Source organism: Sinohyriopsis cumingii, chromosome 18 (genome assembly GCF_028554795.1).
Source record: "Sinohyriopsis cumingii isolate HCF-2022 chromosome 18, ASM2855479v2, whole genome shotgun sequence".
NCBI classification, from domain to species: domain Eukaryota; kingdom Metazoa; phylum Mollusca; class Bivalvia; order Unionida; family Unionidae; genus Sinohyriopsis; species Sinohyriopsis cumingii.
The window spans coordinates 12,488,881-12,512,330 of NC_142978.1; positions in this window are offsets into that span (position 1 = coordinate 12,488,881).

The following is a 23,450-nucleotide window of genomic DNA, read 5'->3' on the forward strand; positions in this document are numbered from 1 at the left end:
CGCTAACACGACTATTCCTATTCTTGCTAAGTGCTCTTATTCTGGAATGGCTCATTTCTTAACAAACAAGTTTATATACTTGCATGTGGATGATTGTGTCCTAAATTAATCACATAAAGACTGCGGTCAGAATGAATAGTATGACTTCATCATAAGGAAAATTGTTCCTCGTTTTGGATTGTACAGAGTGACAATATGCATGCAAGACTGCTTGACTTCAATATTTGTCATCAGTACCGTAACCTGATAAGTCTCTTTATAAAGATATACATTTCCCGACACATCAAAATACTAAAATAAGCTGTAAATAACTAAAAATGTGTCAAGATGACTTCCCTGTTAATACCATCCATTTGAATAGCAGTTTTAAACTAAACAAATGCTATAACTCCCTTACATGTGGTCTAAAATTGGTTGATTCAGGCCTAAATCTATTTATTTATTATTCCTTAAAACATATGCACTTTCAGTTTATGCAGATCTTCAAAATTTATTAAGAAGATAAATATTTGCCACGTACGAAATGTGATTTGGACTTTAACGCTATATACCCCATACATATGTTGGGGCATTAAACAACATGTGGCCGCATATTTACTAATTTTCCCTACTTTGTGTGTGTTTGTTACTAATTTTACCTACTTTGTGTGTGTTTGTGTGTGTGTGTGTGTGTGTGTGTGTGTGTGTGAGAGAGAGAGAGAGAGAGAGAGAGAGAGATTTCTGATCTTCACCAATTTGCTCAAGCGATACGTTGCCTTGTTCATTTGCCAAAAATACAGTGAATTCATATTATGTTTATCCAATCAGAATACGGGTATAAACAACGCGGAAGAGAAGTCTCGGCCTTGCCATCAGTATTTAAACTGAATAAACAGTTACACCCGTGAAATGATTTCAACCACATCCATTGACTGGTTACCTTCGGACTAAAATCCTGCTTGACATGGATGAAGACAATCTTCAAGATCTTGACGGTGCTATGCGCATGAAAGATATTCTGAGCTACACAGATCTCAGGAAGACGGGGAATTCCGCCCCTAAACATTTAGCATCGAGAGGCAGAGGCACGAGTATAATAATTATCGTCTTCATCATAACAGTGACAATGGCTATCGTCTTTTCGGATATTCTTCCGGAGGGCGAATCAATCGTAATGTCAGATTCGACAACACAAGTTGTTATTTCGATAGTCACGATTCTTGGAACAATCTGTTTGTTTCTTATGTTCTATCTGAGAAACAATCACAGACATTTTCTTAGGTCGAGTTTAAAAGAAACCAGTGATTTTGGTGTGCTAGGACAGACGCTTAGGGTCACAGTACAGACTATAATTCTGCATATATTTGCAGTGGGAACAGTATCTTATATAGTTTTTATGCTAATAAAGGTATTTACGCTTCTTCAGAAGTGTCACGACGGTAGGATCACACTGTTGATGTATAGTCTTCTGGCGGTATTTTGCGTGTTACAACTTGTGTTTTTCTGGAAATTTACCGAAAAGGAATGTAACAGCTGTTTATCACGTTTACTGATGAGCTTTGTATTTGGAGCTAATATTAACGTATATCTCTGCATTTTGATACAAGAAACTTTGAGTACGTTAAATGAACAAACAAGTTCTCATAATCAGAGCGTTCATTGCAATAACACAAGCAATGAAAATAGCAAACACAACACCTATCAGTATCTTTACCCTTTTGTGATCGAATATTCTCTAATGTCAGTTCAGCTATTGTACCTGGTTTGGGCAATATCGCACGAGACGAAAAAGGAACCAGCAGACCTTTCTAATTCGTTTATGATAATGAGTGAAGAGCAGGAGAAACAACCACTTCTTGATGTCGGAAATAGGAGAAATGGGCGGATGCGTCTGAAGTGCATGCACGCTTTCTACATCGGACTATTAATTCATATTCCTTTATGTGTTGCAATGTTTATCGATAGAGGAGACAACTGGAATTTAATTCGAAATATCATAGAACTTGTTTCTCTGGTTATACTTCTTGTCTCATGCATTGTTGGACTTACCCTTAATAGGGATACATCCAGGACCACTTACAAACACACCCTGCGAAGGGAAAACTGGGTACTTTACATTTCAGCCGGAAGTGTCTCAGCATTTCACTCATTTAGGCTCATGGCCATTTTTAAGTTTGTGGCAAAGAACGGGTTTTATACGTCAACATATGACTCTCTCGATATCCGGATGTTAATCGCAATTTTCCATATTTTATCAGTTCACTTGCAAACTTTGTATTTGAAAAATTGTCGAATTATTAAAAGGAACAGAATGTCTATACGACAGCGCTGTAATTTGGAAATTTGTACCTATGTTCTTGTGGCGAATGCTTTTCATTGGATGGTAGACAGTTTTATACCATACCACAAGTACGACAACTCCCATCTTGCTGACGTGGCGCCGGACGTGTACGGCTTCAGTAACTGGATCTTAATTAGCAATATTCTGGTACCAATTATCATATATTATAGATTGCATTGTGTTTTCATTTGCTTGAACCTCATAAGTTCTTGACCACTTAGATAAACATCGTAATAAAGCCTTTTATTTATGGAATATCCAGTTTCAGCTGACTAACCCAAACAATTGGTACATAGATGTAAAGTGAATTTAGTCATTTTACCATAGCCTTTTTTACCTTTGAAAATAAATTATAAATCTAACATTAATGGGGAACTGTATATGTTTAATAGGCTGGAACCTAGCAATATAAAAACTTGTGTAATGGTCTAAATGACTGACTGATTGTTCTTTTATGTAAAAGTTTCATTCTGTCGCCAATACTGTTTATTATTTTTACATATTACAGTTCATTGTCTAAAGACAGATGTGTTGTAAATATACATTGTATGTTAAAACGCTTTTGTTTTGTTTTGTGCCAATGATCATTTTACATTTATTAGGTAACTGACTTACGCCCTGTTTCAATACAATGATTAAAGAAAAAAATTGGATCAAAACAAATATATGTTTTTCTTAAGAGAAGGTACCAATTCATGCAGAAAAATGGCTTTTGATGAATCACTAAATCAAACGTAGCTATTGATTATAAATGTCTTGGGCTTGTATTTTGTTCAGGTTGTGCTTGGTATCGAGACCAAAACGTTTTATCTGGACAAGCGTCTATTATTATTATTATTATTATTATTATTAGTATCATTATTATTATTATTATTATTATTATTATTAACCCTAGTCAAAGGCAAGATGTTTAGGTTAGAAAACTACAGGGTTTATTATTGGTTTATTACGAAGAAACAGCATTAAACCCACCAACATGATAAAGCCCATACAATTTTGCTTGAAAACACACAAAGTGGTCGTCGGTAGACTTGCTAACAATATGTTTTAATATGCCATTATTATGGTCGTAGTAATCTAACTGTATATTATGGAATATTAAATGAGATATATGTTCATTTCCTATGAGGAAGCTTGGTACAACAAACGTGTAGGAGATTTACTATTTTACTGATATATGTATTCCATCCATGACAGAATGTGGCCTCTTATGATTGTTTAGATAAATCTGGACAGATACTGTCGTAATTCATAACCTGAAAGAAAATGTCTTTTATGAATGTTTGAGTAAATATGGACAGATGCTATCGTAATTCATACCCTGAAAGAAAATGTCTTTTATGAATGTTTGAGTAAATATGGACAGATGCTATCGTAATTCATACCCTGAAAGAAAATGTCTTGTTTGTGAATATCAATATGATATCGAGTATCATTTTACGTATGACCTTAGAGCTTTCCAATTGCAGAGTAAAGTGCATTTACCCAAATATTTATATCTATACCTTTCAAAGAAGAAATGTGTATCTGCTCTGTGAAGGTGAAGTAAATGTATTCAAAGGGACCATATTTTTAAAACACAATGATTATTGGAAAAACCTAAACAAGCATCCTACTGAATCAAATTAGAGCTGAAATACAACTCGACAGATTCAAAATTCAAATTTCCATTTTATTATCTTAAGCTGAACTGTTCATTTTTCACTTAGATTTGATTGATTTATTTAGTTACACGTCTCATTTCACACTGGTATATCATTGATGTATGCCATTCTATTTCTTATATTTGATACTAGACAAATTTCATTCAGCCCATAAATGACCTCTTGAAGTATAATGAATATCTTTCTCTTTCTCTGTTTCCACTTTCACAATTAAAACCAATGAAGAAAAGCTTTGATAATAAGTTATAAATGCTGACCAATACATGGATGTGCATATTACTTCTATTTATAGTAGTACGATTATAAATTATCCTATCATTGTATTATTATTATTAACATTATTATTAGTATATATATATATATATATATATATATATATATATATATATATATATATATATATATATATATATATATATATATATATATATATATATATATATTGTATGTACGCTCTATCAATGATATACCACGAGAGGTATACATTTTTCATTAAAAGAAAACGAGGCTTATACAGTGAGTGGTACATCATTGATACAGCGTACATAGTGTGCATGCATATTGTTTATATTACATATAAATACGCATAACTGCTCTTTGAACGGAGTTGAGATTGACCGCAGGCAACTGTGTATTGATAGATTGTATGAACTCCTCACATTCGAGTGTATCCGCTACAAAATGTAGTTTTATGCTTTTTGTTGCTATTCACGATCACCTTTGCATATTGATAAGTTGATTAGTTTTCTTTTTTGAGTTCCTATTTTTATCCACATTGATTAAATCAATATTAGACACGCTTATTTAAACATGAAAGATGGTTCTTATGAAGAAAGTAGAGCACTACAAACACTGAACGATCTGCCATTCACGTACCCCCCGCACGGAAATAAGTGTTGCCTTGAAACTAAGCTAAATTAACAAGAGGTAATTAAAATATGTAATATATTTACAGTTGATCTAAGTCATTATCCTGCTTTAATTAACATTACTACCAACCATAAAATGCTCTCCCTCTCTCTCTCTCTCTCTCTCTCTCTCCACCACCACCACTGGTCGGTCTGACTTTGCTTTTACAATCATTCAAAGGTCCGGAGACATCGTCGTATATCACAAACGAAAATACTCTGTTCTCGTCTTTTCATGGATTGTCGCCCAAATCTTGCTACAATCGTCCAGATAGAGAAAGAGAGACAGAGAGACAGAGACAGAGAGAGGCACAGAGAGAGGCGGCCTTTGAAAATTTTCATATTTGATTAATAATAATCGATTTTTAGAACATTATAATAGTAGGCCTAAAGCAACAAATACATTACTGTATGTGTACCTTACAACCTTATTGTCTACAGGCTAATGCAACTTTGTAACACTGATTATATAAACACTGTAGATAAATCCCAAGGAAAGTGTACACATACGGTTAAGATGAACCATGTTCTTGTAGGCTAGTTGGTGTAAGTTCAGTTTCAAGATTTTCATCCAACCCAAATTATTTTTTCACTCCGGATTTCTGCTTATTTTGTCCCTTATGCGGGGGTGGGGGGGTTGGGGGGTGAGGGTAAAAGAAAAGCAGAGAGGATTGAATTTGTGTACCAAATTAAATTCATTTAGGAAACATGGATTATTAAAACCTTTTTTCGTTATTTTCATACTTCACTAATGATTAATGATTGGAAATTAATCATTGATATATAATCATCAGCACACAATTGCGCGAATGCTTATATATGCGTGTTATTGTGCTATGGGCGGATCACAAACTGATATACCAATAGTACTGGTATAACAAATTGCTTCATACCAACACTTTAAAAGCCATATTATTTTTAATGTATGTTGTGTATAAAAAATTTTAGAACATTTTGCAACATGGGTGAAGTATTTTTTGCAAAACGTGTATTATTTTTATTCATTTTTAAAATGAAAATGTTTCAAACTAAATTAAACGTAGACAATATTGTTCTCTACAAATGAATAATAATAGTCATTTGTGGAAATGTTCAAGAAATGCATGTCAGTAGTTAAGTGGGACACCCTAGGGACTAGGGGACTTCCATGTTAAAAAGGGTATATCCACTCTGGGGACTATGTAAAATTTAACATAAGAGAAAAAAATATCCACTCTGGGGACTATGTAATTTAACATGGGAGAAAAAAATATCCATTCTAGGGACAAGGGGAATTTAACATGGGAATAGAGTGTGGGTCTATCTAGGAACAAGGGGAAATGGAACAGGGTCGGGACCTTATTTTAATACGGTCCCGACCTGATGGGTCTATGGAAAGGGAACAGGTGAAAATTGAAACAGGAAGGGGTCTCTATTTTTTCATCTTTTTTTAAAAAAATAAAAAAAATAAAAAAATGGGGTAGGCAATTGAAAGTCTATCTCTTTTCGAGAGATGTGGGTGGCCCCGAAAAGGGCCGTTGGGTTTATATATGCCCTTAACATAAAGGGCATCTGTGACTTCTTCTTGTCCTTAGGCTTCGTCTAATGGTAGGACCATACACTAACACTCTTTTGAGGCATCCTTGCCTCTCCACGTAAATCCTACGTATCCATAGGCTTGTGGCGGTCCTATGGACAACTGTCCATTCGGATCGGACATACATCGGTATGTCCGTCCTGAACATCATTGTTGACACAAGGGTGGAAGATTCAACGTCAGTCCACATGCTGAGGCGCCGAGAACAGGTGAACTGCACTTATTTATAGGTAGAGGAAGGATTGAAACGAATTGAGTTCATTGACCAATCCAAACACGCGTTACAAAATTCAGTCAGCCCGCATCCAATCCGAAGAGAGCAGTCGGTGACGTCACGTGGTCTATATAGATTCGCTAGCGCCTGTGCTCAGTCAATTCATGCGACAGTTATTCAACATGACGGAAACTCAGAAAACGATCAATTGGGGTGCACCAGCAGTGGAGACCACCCAAGGGAACCCTGACTTACTTTCAGAAGAGGTGAATTGGGATTTTGTGGATTTTCTTACCTCGCAAGAATTTGTTCCGGAACTTTCGTCTCCTTCATTACCGCACGTGGAGAATTTTAGACAGAGACAGAAAGAAGAATTGGAGAAATTTATACAACAACAAAAGGAAGCGGAACAAGCTTTTCTCCTACAGCAACAACATCAAGAAGAAGAGGTAAGAAAAAAATAACAAGAAGAAGCAGCAGCAAAGAAACAAGGGTGCGAAAATCAAACGGTCACGGTACTGTTAGACATTTTAGCGGAGTTAAGAAGTCTGAAACAAATGTATCAGACTTCTTTATTACGACCGAAGAGAATACGACCTTCCCGAGCTAAACATGCTAACCCTGTGACTAAGCTTACTGTGCCACCCTTAGTGATTTCAACCAAATCATCATCATCATCAACAGTACGCAGTCCAGAAGTATTCCTTGGCCGTGGCAAAGGCTTAAGACAGTTAAAGTTGATTGCTTAAACTCACCCCTACACCAAAAAAGGCCCTTTTCAGGGCCACCCACGTCTCTCGAAAAGAGATAGACTTTCAATTGCCAACATCCATTCAAACTCAAAAAACAAAACAAAACAACCCATTTTACCCCTATAATACGTGTTTATGAGTGTGTGAGTGTACGTTCTTATTTTACAATCAAAACCCAAAGACACTTACCTTACATAATTAATTTATTCTTTTATAAATATTTACAATCCAATTCACAATTCAAAACATAGCACTTTAAAAAGTACATACACTTCTTCTGTCTCATTGTTCACTCTCTGGTTTTTGAATTTCTTCACAGTCACTGTCTTTTCCTCCTCTTCCTCCTCACTTTTTTCCCTTCTTCTTTTCTTCTCCTGTTTCTTTTTCTTCACCTGTCTACTTTCTTCCTCTTCTTCTTCCTCTCCAGAATCCTTCTCTTCTTGCTCCTCTTGTTTCTTAGGGCAATCTGGAGACCAATGTCCTTTTTCTTGACAATAATAACAGGTATCTTTACTTCTGTCTTTCCTAACCCCTTTTTTTCTATTTTGACGGTCTGGACACTCTGAAGACCAATGCCCTTTCTTCTGACAGATATAGCAAGTATCTTCACTTTTATCTCGAAAGGAAGGAGAGTAGTCCGTCGGCTGGTCTGAAGAAAATTTTCTAATGACCCCTCGCAACGCTCTGATGAAACGTTCCATCTGGGTAGTCTCTTCCATCGTTGTGCTCGGTTTGAGAGTGAAATGAATAGAGAAAGGACAAGACACATACCCTTTATATACACTGGTCTGCCATGACTATAAATTAGTCCATGGTGTTTAAATTTTAGTCATTTGACTTTTTGCTATCAAGATGAAACGATTAAATTCATTTGAGAAGAAAGAAGAAGAAAGTAAGAGGCAGAAACGTGATCTATCGCCTCGTACCAGAGCTGAAGTCTTGGCACAAATTCATGCCAGTGATTTTGAAGAGGACATGAGTGAACCAGAATCCCAACCCTCTAAACAATGTTCACCACCCTTAGTTAACCCTGAAAAATACTATTCCATTCGAGAGACGGAAAAGCGCTCCTCTAGAAAATTTAGAACCACGGCTTACAAATACACGGTGAAGTTTAAAGATTTCAAGTCCGACGTACCCTTAGAGAAAGCAGAAGGGTTCATCACTGGGATGTGGGATTCTTTGCCTACCACACTCAAGTGACAATTTCAACCCAAAGAAGACGATCGCTTGAGACTTTCCATACAACACGATGGTTTGAAATCCCCTGTTTGGATCGAGTTTAGCAGCCCTGCAGAATTGACCGCTTCCAAAGTCATGGACAAGATTCAGCACGTACAACAATCCAATGACCAGTTTGACATCACCGATGGAAAAGCCACACTGGACATGACCCACGTCTCTCCTCCTCAAGGGACTGGCCGCAAAAAGGTCTTATTGGTGGACGGCCTTCGTAACACCAAAACAAGCCTCGTCCGAATTAACAACCCTCAAGACCAGATGTGTTTAGCCAGGGCTATCGTGGTGGACGAACCTATGCCAACAAGAACGACACGGTAGAATGGAAAAGAGAATGGGAGAACATTCGAAAATCGAACCGAGCCAAACAACGAAACGAAGCAGAACTTCTGTTACGACAAACAGGCCTGTCCAAAGACTCACCCTGTGGCATTCCTGAGATGCAAAAATTGCAAGATGCCCTAGCTCCACGATACACCTTGAAAGTGCACCCTCAAGAAGTGTGCGGACCTCTGTTGTTTCAAGGCCAAGACTTTAAGGACGGAAAATGCATTCACCTTTATCATCACAATGAACATTTCGATACCATTACCAGTATCACCGGATTCCTGAGATACAAATATTACTGTGAGAAATGTGACCGTGGTTATAATAATCGAGAGCAACACAAACATTGCGGATCGAAATGCTCAGGATGTTTGGTCTCTCAACCCTGTCTGAGCGAAGGGCAAGAACCAATGCATAGTCCTGCTTGTCTGCGGACGTTTGTCAGCCCTGCCTGTTACCAACAACATCTGAAGACGCAAGGTTCACAGCAGAAATGTGCTTGTCAACTCCTGAGATTGTGCCTCACGTCTGGACAAGGCATATATACCAATAATGCCAAGGCACACGTATGTCGAGGAAAGAAAAAATGTCACCACATCGTGGACTTGGAACACCAATGTTACGTGCAAACATACCAAACCCAACAAGAGGAATAGGACGGTCACAAGAAGAAGAAAGGCAATTTCATCTTTTTCGATTTCGAATGCATGCAAGAGACTGGCATTCACATTCCTAATTTCTGCGTGGCTCATCGAGCGTGCGAGAAGTGCATTCAAGAACCTATCTTCAGTCATTGCCCTCACTGCAGCAAGATTCCCGGAGGGCGTGAAAATATCTTTCGGGGACCGAACACGCTAGCCGATTTCGCCCGATGGGTCTTAGACCCCATCGACAAGACGTGGAGCCAAGAGGACATCGAACGTTACGGAGATTGTCATCGTCATGTGATGGCTCACAATTTCTCCGGATACGATGGACAGTTTCTTCTCAGATACTATACGGAACAAGGCACCGAGCGTCCTAACGTCACTTTGAATGGAGCCAAAATCATTTTCATGCAAGTGGGACAAGTACAGTTTAAAGATTCGATGAGCTACTTGGCCATGCCTTTGAGCCGAATGCCTAAAACATTTGGAATGACAGAAATGGCTAAAGGGTATTTTCCTCACTTTTTCCATACCGAAGCCAATCAACACGCCGTTCTACCACATTTACCTGAGGCACACTATTACGACCCTGACAACATGCGTACCGAACAAGAGAAGCTTTCTACGCTTGGTACCAGGCTCACGCCTCGGACCCTTTCGACTTTCAGGAAGAAATGCTAAAGTATTGTAGTGCCTACGTGGACATTTTACGGCGTTTCTGTGGAAAATTTCGAGAACTGTTCATGGAACAGTGAGGGGTCGATCCTTTGAAAGAAGCTTGCACCATTGCCAAAGCGTGTTCCTTAGTGTACCGCCAACGATTCATGCCTGAAAACACCGTGGCTGTCATCAGTCCTCAAACGACCAACTACGTCAGACGTCAATACTCGGTCAAAGCCCTACGCTGGTTACGTTACTTGTGCGACAAGGAAGACAAATGGGTTCAGCATGCCCGCAACGGAGGGGGCGGAAAGACCATCGGAACGCATTCGGTCGATGGCTGGGACTTAGAAAACCCCAAAATCGTGTACGAGTTTAACGGTTGCTTATTTCACGGATGCCCCATCTGCTACCCTGACCTCGGCACTAAAAATTAGTTTTTAGAACGAACCATGGAAGACTTGTACCAGGCCACTTGTCAGCGACGCCTAAAGTTAGAATAGGAAGGAAACCAAGTGGTGGAAATGTGGGAACATCAGTACGATCACCGTTTGAAAACCGATCCCGAGTTTAAACGCCTCGTGGAAAGTTACCAGTTCATGGACCCGCTGAACCCGAGGGATAGTTTGTACGGAGGAAGGACCAATGCCACCTGTTTGCTGTACCAAGCTGACGAAGAGAAAGGAGAAGAAATCAAATACTTGGACGTGTGTTCGCTGTATCCTTACGTGTGCAAATATTGTCGCTTTCCTGCAGGGCACCCACAATTTTTCACCGAACACATCGACCTGAAAAACATTCGACAATACGAAGGCTTGATCAAGTGCAAAGTTTTGCCTCCCACGGACTTGTACCATCCCGTCTTACCTCACCATTGCCAAGGCAAACTGATGTTTCCTTTGTGCTGTACTTGTGCCGAAACGTGCAACCAAGATCAACCTTGTCAGCACACCCAGGAAAAACGGGCCTTGACGGGGACGTGGGTCAGCGTAGAATTGTTCAAAGCTTTGGACATGGGATACCAACTGTTAGAAGTGTACGAAATTTGCCACTTTCCCAAGACACAACAATACCACAAGGGTGACCCCACGCAGAAAGGCATTTTCGCCGACTACGTGGATGCCTTTTTGAAATTGAAGCAAGAAGCCAGTGGCTATCCTTCCTGGTGTCACACTCCCGAAGACGAAAAGACATTCAAAGAGAAATACTGGGCATAGGAAGGCATCTCTTTAAACCACATCGAGAAAAACGAAGGCAGGCGATCGTTTGCCAAAGTGATGTTAAATTGCTTGTGGGGCAAAATGGCACAACGACCGTGTTTACCCAAGACGGAATATTTGACAGAACCTTCCCGCTACTTCCAGATGATTCACGACAAAACCAAATACATGAAACACGTGGACGTCGTTCGCGAGGATTTGATCTTAGTGAATTACGAAGAAGATCTGGACTTTGTACAAGACGACCCCTTGGCAAATGTCATCATTGCGGCTTACGTGACAGCTCATGCTCGCTTAAAATTGTACGAAGCTTTAGAACTGTTAGGGGAACGCGTCCTGTACTTTGACACGGACAGTTGCATTTACATCCATCACCCGAGTCAACATCACCCTGACATCGAAGGAGACCGTTTAGGAGCCTGGACAGACGAGCATCCAGACGACAAGATTCTAAGTTTCGTCAGTGGCGGTCCAAAAAATTACGGCTACGAATACCGGGACAAACAAGGAGAAGTGCACACGACGTGTAAAGTGAAAGGACTGACTCTGAATTACACTGGACAACAAATTTTTACAAAAGTCATGTTACTGAAATAAAATTAGTCAATTCTTATCAATTTTTATGTGCTGAACACGAATATGACAGTCAAATTGCAAAATTGGCTCTAGTTTTTTTGTAATCTGCAAGAAATTAATGTTTACATAACGAAATGCATTCCAATAGTAAAAGGTCAACTGTAATAGCCTACCTATAAAAAATCAAGTCATTGACTACATCTTAGATTTCTTCGCCTGTCTCTTGTACAGCTGTTCGGGAGCATCTCTGAGGAGTGTCCAGCAGTAGTCAGCCAGCATTGTAGTGGACCATTTTCCCTGGTATCTTTGTTCCATTGTTGCGATATCTTGATGAAAACGTTCGCCGTGTTCATCACTAACAATACCACAGTTGCTAGGAAAGAAATCCAAATGGGAATGAAGGAAGTGAATCTTTAGAGACATATTGCAGCCAAGTTTCTTATACTTCATCAACATGTCTTCTACTAGTTCCTTATAGTTTTCTGCCCTAACATTTCCGAGGAAGTTTGTAGAAACTAGGCGAAAAGCATTCCATGCTTGTTTCGCGTCACCTTCCAGCAAGTTGTTGAACCGGTCATCTTTGAAAAGCTCTCGAATCTGAGGACCCACAAAAACTCCCTCTTTAATCTTTGCTTCGCTGAGTCGAGGGAATTTTTCATGCAGGTATCGGAATGCTGGCAAAGTCCGGTCAATGGCTTTCACGAAGTTCTTCATCAAACCTAGTTTGATGTGAAGGGGCGGTAGCAAGATTTTCTGAGCCTCAACCAGAGCTGGGTGTTGGATATTCTTCTCTCCAATGGCTACATTCTGCCTGTGAGTCCATTCCTTCTCATGTAGTGCATTTCCCTTGCTCGGCTATCCCACTCGCATAAGAAACACATGTATTTTGTATATCCTTGCTGCAGTCCCATTAAAAGGGCAACTACCTTCAAATCACCACAGAGGTGCCAGCTGTACTTGTTATACTCAATGGAATTCAGTAGCTGCCTTAAGTTATCGTATGTCTCTTTCATGTGGACAGCATACGCTACTGGAATAGATGGAAGAATGTTTCCATTGTGCAAAAGCACAGCCTTGAGACTCAGTTTCGAAGAGTCCACAAATAGTCTCCATTCTTGTGGGTCATGAGTGATTTTTAAAGCATTCATGAGGCCCTCAATATCGGAACAGAATATCAGATTACTTTCCTTTCTGAAGAAAGGCTCCAATTGCTGGTGGCGCTTTCGATATGCAGTAATTGTGACATCTTCTTCTAGAAGATTCCATTGTTGGAGTCTTGATCCTAGCAATTCTGCCTTGTTCTTTGATAAGTCCAAATCACGAATCAGGTCATTTAGTTCTTCCTGTGTTATTCTGTGTGGGGTTGATGATGCACCACAGTGAAAATCTGGATCACTGCATGCTGATGGACCAGGAGAAGAACAGGTCGACTCACCTTTGTCTTCGTCAGATGAATCAAGAGAATATTCTGCTGGAGGTTCTGGAATAGGAAGTCCCTCACCATGTGGAACTGGTCTCAATGCAGACGGAATGTTTGGGTAGACTATTCTCGACTTCTTTCGCTTCGTTATTCCGCCGGAAAGAGGAGGAACCAAGCAGAAGTAACAGTCGTTTAGGTGGTTGCTTGGCTCTCTCCACACCATTGGGACTGCAAACGGCATTGATGACCTTTTGCAATTCAACCACTGTGAAAGCTGTGTTGTACATGTAGCACAGCATATATGCGGAGCCCAAGGCTTGTCTTGGTCACCAACCTTGCATCCGAAGTAAAGATGATATGCCTTCTTCACTTGAGAATTGATACTTTTCTTCTGGTTGGCAAATGTCACTTCCCCACAAATATAGCAAAAATTGTCCGCGGTATTAACGCACTTTCGAGGCATTACTGTTCTTTATTGTACGTAAATGGATAAAATAATAAGTTTTATGTAACAGAAGCTTGAACTGTCTCGCACAACGTCTAAAATATTTTAAATGCTGAACCTATCTGATTGGGCTTTATATAGTACACTGCTTACGTCAGCTTCAGCAGCCGCCTGGCATTAGTATAATAGGCCTACACATGTATAGTACACTGCTGACGTCAACTTACTTCAGCAGCCGCATGGCATTAGTATTGCATTGCATCAGAAAATGATGCAATCAACTGTGGATGATGTGAGCATGATGGTATTATGCAATGTTACATCATTATTCCGGATGTTGCTGCAGTCCTACTGGAGAAATTTACACAGTGAAACATAGAAAATGAGGTATATGAATATCTTCAAAACGAGAGCCAATACAAATTTTTCACGGTTATATTCGTGTTCGGCACACCAAAATACTACAGATTAGGGCCTTTTCAAGTCAGTAATGATTTCACTGTTGACCAGTGTTATCGTACCAGTCGAGTGGTCAACTTTGAGGTATTGAAAGAAGCCTTGAAGTCTAGAGAGGATGAGCACTTTAAAGTGACCACCTATCAGCCCAACAAGATTGTACGTTTACCCACTCACCACATCGTCAGTCGACCCTTGGAAAAAGTCTATCAAATCGTGTACCAGAAGCGAGTGCGGATTCCCAATCACTTTACTTTGCCGTATGGACATGTCGGTATAAAACATTGGCTGCAAGAGGATAGCCACTCACCATAAGTATGACTTCGCCACAGCAAGAATCGAGTGAGAAATCCAGCGAGAACTCCAAGTTCAAACCCTACCATTTTCCGGTCTTCTTACCTGACTATTGTGATTGTGCCCGTCGATTGGAAACGTTTCAAGCGTGGCCTACGGATAGGGAAGGATTACCTTCTTCGCATGTTTTAGCTAGAACAGGATTTGTCTACTTGTGACCTGAGACTGGATTGGGATACGAAGCACAGTGTTTCGCTTGAGGACTGAAGTTACAAATGGATCTATGTATCTATAAAGATTCAGCTATTCTAGAACATACTCGATGGTCTCCGCACTGCCCTTACCTTTCTATGGCCTTTCCACCCATTACACTACGGTACAATTATGACGGTACCTTAGAGACGGTACCTTCCAAAACTAGACATAAAAAAGGAACGATGTACAAGCTTGAGACTGCATTGCGACTAGTATAAAAAGGGGGCCATGGTCAAGATCAATAGTTCATTGGGACTACCAAGACCGAGCGAACAAGGAGAAGTGCACACGACGTGCAAAGTGAAAGGATTGACTCTGAATTATCGTACCAGTCGAGTGGTCAACTTTGGGGTACTGAAAGAAGCCTTGCAATCCTGAGAGGATGACCACTTTAAAGTGACCACCTATCAACCGAACAAGATTGTATGTTTACCCACTCACCACATCGTCAGTCGGCCCTTGGAAAAAGTCTATCAAATCGTGTACCAGAAGCGAGTGCGACTTCCCAATCATTTCACCTTACCGTACGGACACGTCGGTATTGGTCTGTATATAACAAGGAACCCTAGGGAAGATCGATAGTTCATTGTGACTACCAAGACCAAGCGGACAAGATGAATGCTTTCAGAGAAACACAAAACAAGTTTAGACAGGCACAATTCAAGTGTGGGGCTTCTGAAGTGGAATGCGATTGTGAGCCTTGCGATGGGTACGATGCTGTACGTTGTGACCTTAGCGATGCCGTAAAGCATCATGGGAACCTTGTTCTCACTACCCCTATCATGGAAAGTGATGCTGTGCGTGTCAAACCTGAGGGATGCGAAAGCGATGCCGCTCGTCTTCTTGGACACTTCACTGGGTTTCGTTTTAAAGGGGAATGTCCACCTTCACGTCTACCCCCCTACGGATGTCATCCAGCCCTGAGCAAACTCCTGTCCATGTCACCCAACCCTCATCGAAACGAACCTGTGAAAGACGAATATTCGTTCCCTGTACGTTTGTCGGAATACTGCGACTTTGAAAATCGTCTTCAATCGTTCAAAGGAAAATGGCCTAAGTATCTGGGAGGACCGACCCCCGAAGAATTAGCCAGAGCCGGATTTTTCTACCTGGGCGAAGGGGATAAAGTCAAGTGCTTCAGTTGCGGTGTGTCACTTCACCACTGGGAACCGCAAGATTCGGCCTACGTAGAACATGCTCGATGGTCACCGAATTGTCATTACTTACCCTTAGTGGGACCGAGACATTGAAGTAACTTATCATGTCGTTGAAGAAGAAGAAGAAACCAGATTGGTTAGGAATCAAATGTTGGACATCACCGAGACCAGTATTTAAACTTCATTTCAAAAACGATATTGAATCATTACCTAAAGAACTGCAAGAGAAGATTTACAAGGAAGTTTGGCAGGGACTTGCCAGAGTGAAATCTCACTGGGTAATTGTAGAACTTTTCTGCCGAGAAATTCACAAGAGGAAAGTGAAAAAAGTCAATCAGTGTGTTAGATTTATCTGGGTCAAGTGTGCATTCGTCCTATTATATCACTCTAGACCGTTTAAAGAGTTCAATGAGATTCTTGGACGTAACCCTGAATGCCAGTGGCCAGAAATTACTCACTATGTGGATTACTTTTGCTCTAGGAGAAGATTTTGAATTGTACGGACTGACCTATTCATTGATACTTTACAAGAGAACATTCGTGCTTTGCCTGTAGAGTTGAGAGAACTCATTACCAAGAGCTGGTCAAAATACAAGTCAAACGTAAAGAACAATTGCATCCGTTACGTCACCGGATCTTTAACCACTGGCACCTGAATGGTGTAAGAGGACTGATTCGTCAGAAATTGTTTCAGTGGTCAGCCCTTGTTCAACACTTTGAGTTAGTGAATGAACGAAATGTTTGTAGTTTTGGTTACTTCGAGATTCACCTAGAGCAACGTATTGAGGAAGACGAGTTAAAGGATTACCAACATATTTTACGTGGAATCTGCTTAGCGGAAGAGGAAACATCTAGACAAACTCTGAAGTGTAGGTTACAGTATGCAAGATTTAGATTCCCTACCGGAGAACGAAGATGTCTAGTTAGAAAGTACCTTTATTGCTTCCGAAATGAAGAGACTATACAATCAGGAATCCATGCCACGGCTTATGTCACAAGTGATTGAACAGATTCCGTGGAAGGAACTCAATGACCATATTCAAACCGTGGATCATTACCATCAATTATTACAAGAACTGTATCCGTTCAATTTGGGACGACGCATAGTGTGTGTCTTAGTGACTTGTTTTCTGGGATTTCGTTTACCAGCCGATTCTTTGTGGGCTCTTTTCGATCAGTACTTACCACCCCAATGGCCTTAAATAGTCACGAAAGGCTCCTTTTGCTCAAAGCCTTGCGTTTTCATCTGGATACTTCTCGACCTCGACAGGAAAAAAAGATTCGTGAACTTTTAGCTACCCAAGACGTCTATGACGATGTGTGTGTAGCTTGTGACTTACACCCCACTGGACAGATGTCCGTGCCTGGAAAAAAGGGGGGTTTTGAGGCTTGGACCCAAGAAGTGGCCAAGTATGCACGAGAGTTGTTCAAGGAAAAATGTCACTTTTCAACCAGTGTTAGTGACAGTGTCAGAAGAAGAAGAACCCGTCACCCAGGACAGGACTGTCGTGGACATGTCTGAAAGACCCTTTCGGGAGGACACTTGTGTGACCTTACCCCCTATAGAACTGGTCAGAACATTACCCAAAACATGCTGTACAGACACTTGTGTTTATTCTACGTTAATGGTTTTCATGTGCCTTTTATCGTTGTACTTAAGCCTTTGGTTTTTATGTATTTTTGTCTTTCGTATTCATGTTTAAAACATTCAAGAAACGTGTCCTGAAAAAAGTATATAAACTCTCGTTTTGTTTGTTTTCGTGTCACAAGTGACATTCCTAACATAATGGTTACCTCTGCTGTCTCTGCTCCCTCTTCCTCCACTGTCAAAGTCATCGTGCCAGTTGGGAGGCTTTGTATCTTCGCCATCCCTTTAACATGCTCATTGCTGGACCTAGCGGTTCAGGCAAAACCGAATTCGTCAAACGTTTGATCGAACATAAACATCATTTGATCGATCGGCCACCTCAACGCATCGTGTGGTGTTACAGAGAGTGGCAATCGGCGTACAGACTCTTGCGAGAAAGTCAAGGCGATTCCATCGTGTTTGTGGAAGGCATTCCTAAAGAAGACGACGGCATCGTCTCTGACTCCCGTCAAACCCACTTGGTCATTTTCGACGACATGTTAGGAGAAGACGAAAAGAAATTAAACTGTGGTTCACGCGCAAAGGGCATCACCGTAATGCCAGTGTCGTTTACATCACCCAAAATTTGTTTCAACAAAGTAAAGACCATCGCACCATCAGTCTCAATGCGCATTACGTGGTCTTGTTTAAAAGCCCTCGAGATAAATCGCAAGTGCAAGTCTTAGCCAAACAGTTAGGAACTCCTTGGCTGACTCAGGCGTACGACGATGCCACTCAAACTCCACTCGCTTATTTACTCGTCGATTTGAAACCTACGACCCCCGATGATTTGCGATTTCGTACAAACTTGTTTCACCACGGGTGCCAAGACGGAGGGCCTGTCCTGTACACGTCTCCGTCCTCGACTTAACTTCCCTCAACAAAAAAATCTATTAAAACCTCAGACACTTTTCGTCTGTCTCACACACAGTTTGAATATGACGTCCCTTCAGTCGCATCTTCCCGTCAAATTGATTCGTGCCTTGTATGGCATCAGTCGAGAAAGAAATCCACAAATACGAGCTCGTGTCTTAGAAGTTAGTCTCAAAGAAGTCTTACGATGGTTCACGGTGACAGCACGTCAATTACTACAAGGAGTCATTCAGATTCCTCATCAAACCAAACGCTTTTTTGATCGAAACAAAGTTGCTTTGACCCAACTGGCCGATCCCTGCATCGACACTCAAACCAAAAAACAAATCACTTTGAAACCTGGAGGGAGCGGTACTTTAAGAGGGGTCATCATTCACTCTCTCTTAAGATGGGATCCTAATGCTCCCAAACTTCTCCCCAAGAAAAAAGTCAAACGAAGCTCCAAGAAGAAAAAGAGCCACGGTGCCAAGGCCAAGTCCCCAAGGAGACCCGTGTCTCCAAGAACTTCTCCAGTGGCGGGACCCTCCTCTTACCAGTCATCACCCCGAAAAAAGAAAAGCCCCCAGAAAAAGAAACAGAGAAAAAGTCCCCAGAAAAAGAAAAGTCCACAGAAGAAAACTAGTCGCAAGAGAGGCACTTCGGCCAGGACGCAACCTTACACTCGCAAACCACGACCTGCAACGGCGGTGACCGCGTCTCCGCTAGCCTCAAGTTCATCCACTTCCCCGTTGATGACACCAAGAACTGAAGAGTACTTGGAGACGTTGATCACACCAAGAACTTCTCCGTTAATGACCCCAAGAACTTCCCCAGTGGCAGGACCCTCCAATTTAGTGGCAGTGACCGCTGCTCACAAAGTACCTGCTCCCAAAATCAAAGTTCAAGAAAGATCGGGCATGTTACAAAGTTTACTGGATTTGTCCAAGCAAGAACTGGCTCGATTGAGTCCGTTACGTACCCCTGCACGACGTGTCATGCCTGTCCTGAAGTTGATAAGACGTAAAGACAATCAGTGGCGACGCGTTCCAGTATAAAAAAGGTGTGTGACCAAGTAGGGTATCAGTGTTTTGGTGCTCCTGAAGATGTCATCCTCCAGAAAACATCCCTCTTCTAAACAACCCCAAGGAAAGAAAAGGAAAGGACTACCTCCTCGTTTAGACAAACATGGGGACATGTTATCTCTCATGTCCAAAGCTTCTCCACCCCTACGAAAAAAACTCATTCAATCGGCCTCCAAAGAGGTTATCGATACCGTGTGCGAATGTTGTTTGAACGTCTTGAAAGGCACGATCCCTTGGTCCAAACACTAGAAACAATTCTTAGGCAAACATCGTCACGTTCTTCGCCAAATGGTTCAAAAGAAAATCCCCATTCGTCAAAAAAAGAAGATGTTGGTCCAACGTGGAGGAAATTTACCCTTTTTGTTAGGCCCATTGCTGAAAGGAGTCTTGGGAACCATGTTGGGAGGACTGGTGGGAGCAAGATAAAAAGGCCCTCTAGAGTCCCAAGATCTCAGAATCGACCCTTGACAGCTCATGGAAGGACGAAAACTAGCTTTAGTACCTTACGAACGATGGATGGAATACCATCGTTGGCAAGAACAACGCACCCCGCATTTACCTCCCAATCCCAATTTGAGCCAGATGTCCCAGTTGCAACACGAATTGCAGTCCTTGATGGATCGCCAAGATTTGTCCGCAACAGAAAAATCGCAAAAGTATGGTCAACTCTTGCAACGACTGCAACTTTTTCACCAGAAAGCCTCAGACGAAACAGCTCTTCCCACTCTGAAAGATTTTAAGACCTTGGTGAGAAGTCCAGCACCATCACCAGTACCACCACCACTACTACCAGTGACCAAGACAGAAAATAGAGAAGAAGAAGAAGGGTTTCAAACTCCACCAGAAAAAGTACACAAGTTAACAACACCACCTACTTCCAGAATTGGATGGATTAAAAAGATAATGACCACCCCTTCTTCATCACAAGAGAAAAAGAATGTGAAGACAGAAGTGAAGACAGAAGTGAAACAAGAACCGATATCCCCTGTTCACACATCCCCTCCTCGACACCTATTGCCGGTCGCACACGCAAAGCATTGCAATCCAAGAAAATACCTCAAGAGAAAAAGAGTAGCATCCTCCAAGAGTGGGTGTCTTACTAACACACAAACACAAAATGGAGAAGGTGTTAGCCAGCATTTACTACGATCCCTCCCATCCTGCAGGTTACGCAGGAGTTCAAAAATTGTATCGTGCTGCCAAAACGCAACTGAAAAGTCTCCGTTTACCTCAAGTACAACAATGGTTACAAGAATAAGCTACCTACACTTTACACAAACCCATTCGACGCAAGTTTTCAAGAAGTCGCACTCGAGTGGAAGGCATCGATCATCAATGGCAAGCCGATTTAGCCGATGTCTCTCATTTGGCCAGCTACAATCGCGGCTACAAATATTTGTTTTGTGGCATCGACGTCTTTTTCAAATTGGCCTGGGTCGTGTCCTTGACTTCCAAATCAAGCAGCGAGTTAGTGCAAGCCCTTCAACGAGTGTTGAAACAAAGTGGTCGTCACCCTCTTCGATGGCAAACGGACAAAGGCAACGAATTTCTGAACCAAGCGTTCCAAAAAGAATTAAAGAAACGTGACATTCATTTTTTTTACCACCGAGAATCCCGAAACCAAAGGCAGCATCGTGGAACGTTTTCAACGCACTTTGAAAGAACGCATGTGGAAATATTTTACGCATCACCACACTCTGAAGTACATCGACATCTTACCGCACCTGGTGCAAACGTACAACCAATCTTACCATCGAAGCATTGGACGTGCTCCGCAAGAGGTGACTCCCGAAAACGAAGTGCTGGTGTTTGAGCGCCTGTTTGGTACGTCCCCGACGAGGGCTGTCCCCAAGAAAAGTGGAGAGTTGGCCGTAGGAGATTGGGTACGCATTGGCAAAACCAAACGCACTTTCGACAAAGGTTACTTACCTAACTGGACTACCGAATTGTTTCGTGTCACTGGACGAGTGCATGACCGTCATCCTACCGTCTATGAATTGGAAGACATGAACGGAGAAGTGCTCACAAGAACGTTTTATTTGCCCGAGTTACAACGTGTCACCAAAAAAGAAGACGACGTGTACGACATCGAAAGCATTCTCGAACGCAGAACCCATAAAGTAGGCAAACGACGTGTCAAAGAAGTCAAAGTACGTTGGAAAGGATATCCACCCAGTTTTGATTCTTGGATCGACGCTTCGCAAGTCATCGACTATAAAAAGAAGTGACCATCATACCCTTTCACACAGACGCAGCTACGTCGACCACTCCTTCACCTAGTTCTTCTCTACAAGATTTGCATAAACAACCCTTGTAGGTGTGGTGTGGAGAACGTGTGCCTAAAATGCAAATCGTTTTTTTCTGCCAAATCTTCGTGGTGTATTGTGGTATCGGGGCAGCCATCGCCAATCTGAGTTTGCAACAAGGAGACAAACAATTGTGGACAATTTTATTGAGCAGCTGCATCGGTTACCTGCTTCCCGATCCCTCCCTGAAATTCTCCTCGAACGGGAACCACGGGAACCTTGTGTCCAGTGCCAGTGTCAGTCACCACCCCAATAACAACAACAACCCTAATTTGGGCGGAGACACTCCTCTGACGTCCAGTAACCCCTCGGACAGCCACTGAACTCTGGAATTATGAACAGTAACAACCAATTTTACTTAACCTTACCCAGTGACAGTTCCATGGAGGTGTTTCCCAACAACACGTTGTGCTGTTACACGGCCAAATTACCTCAGACCATCCAATTAGATCACGAAGCCCACTGGGAAGTGGCTTTAGTAGAAATCATTCACCAGACCCAAGTCCTCAATGTCCTTCCAAATCAAAACTTTTTTGATGTGGAAGTTCATGACGAGCAAATGCAACATTACTTGGATACCCATGGCAAATATAACATAAAAACCCCTGGCACACACAATCAAAAGTACACCACCTATCACTTGTTCATTCCCCCAGGCTATTATTTTAGTGGTCAACATTTGGTGAGCACCATAGCCTCCAGGTTTAACGTCGTGTTTCTTAAAGCTTTGGAAAGTGTCAAATAAAGTGTCACCATGGAATACCACAAAGCAGCTCGTCGCTTCTTGATGAAGATAAAGATAATGAGGACAAAGATAATTGAGACAACCATACATTCTATGTGAAATATGTTCTTTGTCCTATAATACCGCAAGAATAAAGGAACTAAAAATGGTGTTCTACGTTTTCTTTTCTTCTTTACCATTCTTTCTTTCTCTCTCCACTGTAATGTTAAGTCTATCTGTCCATCTCTCAAAACACTCCAGACTAATGTACTGCCCGTTCTACTGTCACCCAAGGCAGTAACACTTGTATGCGTGTGCGTGCGTGTGTTAGCTTTCGTTTACACACATATCGTTTGTACGAACATTTAATAACAAAGAAATAGCAACCATTGACGTAAACCATTTAATGTAACCGTGTAGGTGTATGTCATCGTTCTAAATTTTCCTACAATTCACTTATGGGTCTACTAGATTGTATAAAATAATCTTCATGAGGTATCAAACAAATGTATTTCTGCACTGGTCGTGTTGGTTCTGTCATCCTACTGGATTTACCACCGTAGTTCTCTCAATTTTTTTATGCACTAAGGGCAGAGAAAATAAAATACAGCACCATAACGCTCCTTGTTCTATCCACAGTCTAAACTGAGAGAACATTGTTACATTTTATTTTTATCTGAACCCATGTTTTGGCTTTAGAATTCAGAGTTAACCATGGTCACGGTTATA